At 47.4% G+C, this 2,860-nt stretch overlaps 1 pseudogene across 1 annotated transcript; it reads right to left on the bottom strand.

Annotated features, from left to right (window-relative positions):
• Window positions 1-653: 653 nt before the first annotated feature.
• On the bottom strand, window positions 654-2,471 carry LOC307056716 (protein phosphatase 1D-like; annotated as a pseudogene). Its single transcript has one exon. The product of its transcript is annotated as a protein phosphatase 1D-like (transcript).
• Between the last annotated feature and the right edge of the window lie 389 nt (window positions 2,472-2,860).

Below are 2,860 nucleotides of genomic sequence, written 5' to 3' on the forward strand. Positions count from 1 at the left end.
TGATGATTAATGTTTAGAAAAAATGCTACTGAAAGAAATAAGAGATACTGCATAGTATTTTAATTAGGACAAGGAGACTAAAACCCAGCTGCTTTTGCATGGCCAACACTTCTGCTTCTATGAAAAATTTAGTTCTGAATTATGAAATCAGAAATAAAGAATAATTTTTAAAAGACACTAGTTGTCTCTAAGAAACATTAAGTGGAACACAGGTCACTATGAAAATACATCACTTTTCCAGTTTGCTTCATAATTTACTTTAAAAAGTTGTGTAGCTTTCATCACAAGTGACTTATACAAATTTCTTAATAAGCATTTTTAAAAGTTTAAATGTATTTCTAAAATCTAATAGATTCTTTTGATTTTTTTTTTAAACCTTTAGCCCTGTTGTTACATTTACTGTGTATCAGAGTAAGAGACTGAGTTTGAGTGAGGGATACAAATTTACACACATTTTATAGCAACTTATACCCTAACATCTACAAAATTCACATTTATAATACAAGCAAGTACAAGGCCAGGATAAAACTGTTGAATTCCAAAAAGTCAAACTGTATACTATTTTTATTTTGTCCCCTTAAAAAAAGTTCAGCTTCGGCACCAAATTCATAAAGCCCTCTTAGAAGTTTGGAAAAAAAAAATCCAGATATATTTCAGCAAACACAAACAGTTTTTCTGTGCTGGTGAAGTAAAGGATTTCCAATTTTCTTCTGGCCCCTAAGTCTGCATTGCATGGTAAGTTTAACAGAGTTCTTTCGCTGTGAGTTTGTGGGGAGGCTTGCAGGCTGAGCACCGCTGCTTCAACTTAAACCATTTCGTCTATGCTTCTTCACAAGAGGGCCAGGGTTGGATTCTTCTAATGTCCTTTTGAAGTTTGTTGGAGGGGTTCTTTCAACTTCTTGAGCTTTCATTTGACCTGGGATCGACATCTTTACATTTTTTTGGTCCATGATGGTGTTTGTTGAATTGGTAGGCACAAGGCCAACTGACAGGCTATTATTCAAAGAATCATGTATCCTTAAAGTCAGGGCTTTAGTGCAATTTTCTCCAAGTGGCTCTGGATCTTTTGAGGATATGACTGCAGCCTGGACATTCCCTTGAGCTATCTCAGCTGGGACTTCTAAATAATTCTCTGAGAAGGCATTACTACGAACAAGGGCAGGTATGTGGTCCTTAGAGTTCAGCCTTGGCCATGGGTCCTCCTCCAGTGACTTGACTGGTGGTGTAGAACATGGAGAAGGAGTCATCACGCAGGTTTCTTGACTATTATAGGAAGGGCTATCAGTCAGGTTCAGATAGAGCTCGTCTTCATTGGTGAAATCTCCCTGAGTGCCCACTCCTGGAGAGATGCAGATTACTATGGCACTAGTATTATCCGCTCGAAGCATACGCTGCTTCCAGCGGCCTAGAGCTCGATTCACAAGCATTTTGGCACAAGACTGTCCATGCTCACCCATCAAGTATTTTTTCTCCTCTTGGTCCTGGCACATTGAGATGGCATCTTGAGGTGGAATCATATTCCAAAGACCATCACTCCCCAAGATAATATACTTGTGCTTCTGGGGATCAAGAGTGTGGACACTTGTGTCTGGTTCAGGTGACACCACAAACTCACCACTGAAGAAATCATAGCTCCACAAATCACCAAGTGCTCTTGCTACTGCCAGAAATGGAATCTGGTCAATGACTGTGCTCCTTCTCACAGGTCCATTGTGAGTGAGCCGAGGTCGTTTCCAAACTACACGATTCACCCCAGACTTGTTCATCACGCTCCCACCAAGTCCTTCAATTCGTTCTCTTTCCTTGGGAAGTTCTGGCTTATGGTCCTGTGTCACCTCCACAGCTCTGACAAAATCATCCTTTGGGTCATCCTGAATTCCAAGAACCACCCCTGAGTCACCCACATGAGCCACATACATCTTCAGGCCCCGTATGATGACCACACTGGCAGTTGTCCCTGACGTGCTGGGAAAACCTGTCATAGTCTTTGGCCATTCTGCCAGTTTCTTCCACATGGCAAGATGACAAGCGAGGAAGCCTTTGCGGATGGCAGCGCACACCTTCGCCGGCTCGGAAGAGGTGAAGCCCTTCTGCTTCTTGATGAAACCCCACAAGTGCTCCCGGGCAAACTGTGCCGCCTCCCGCCCGCCGTGCCCGTCGCACATGGCGAAAAAGGCCACTGAGGAACGGCGGCGGCAGGAGCAGCCGGGAGCCGGCGAGGCCCTGGCGTCCGGCGGCGCGTCGCAAGCCTCTCGGGCTGCCACCGCCGGGCCTTTCCCCGAGATTTCGCCGCCAGGAAAAGCCAGCGGTGACCGCTGCGGAGGCAACGGCTGAGAGAGAGACCGCCGCGGCGAGGGCTCTTCTTCAGCCATGGGCTCGGGCTCCACCACGATCTGAGTAACGTCCTCCATGTACTTCCTCCCGCCCTGGTCTGAGAAGACGCTCACTCCCAGAGAGTACAGCCCCGCCATGGCAGGCTGGCCGAGATCCCGCCAGTCCCACGCAGCCCGCCGAATGCGGCGGCGGGATACACACTCGGCGCTCCCCGGCCAACTATTGTTTATCTTCGACTACGCCGAGAAGGGGGAGGGAGCGGTCTCGCGGCGGCGGGGTGGGGGTGGGGGGTGGCCGGGGGGGGCGCGCACGATGTCGAGACTTGTCCGCCAGAGCTGGGCAGAAGCGCCAGGGGGAAAGGACTTTGTGCTCACTCTTGAAGTATTTCAGTCCTGAGGAACCACAGTTGCAATGTTTGCCCTGTATAGGAGCTTCAAGAGTGATTCTATAATTTCCTTATCCTTGCTTTATGGACGCTGGACAAATGTCTCTCTTGTCACTCCATGGGCCATTTCGAAAAGATTAT

This window comes from Hyperoodon ampullatus, assembly GCF_949752795.1.
Source record: "Hyperoodon ampullatus genome assembly, chromosome: 7".
Classification (NCBI taxonomy): Eukaryota; Metazoa; Chordata; class Mammalia; order Artiodactyla; family Ziphiidae; genus Hyperoodon; species Hyperoodon ampullatus.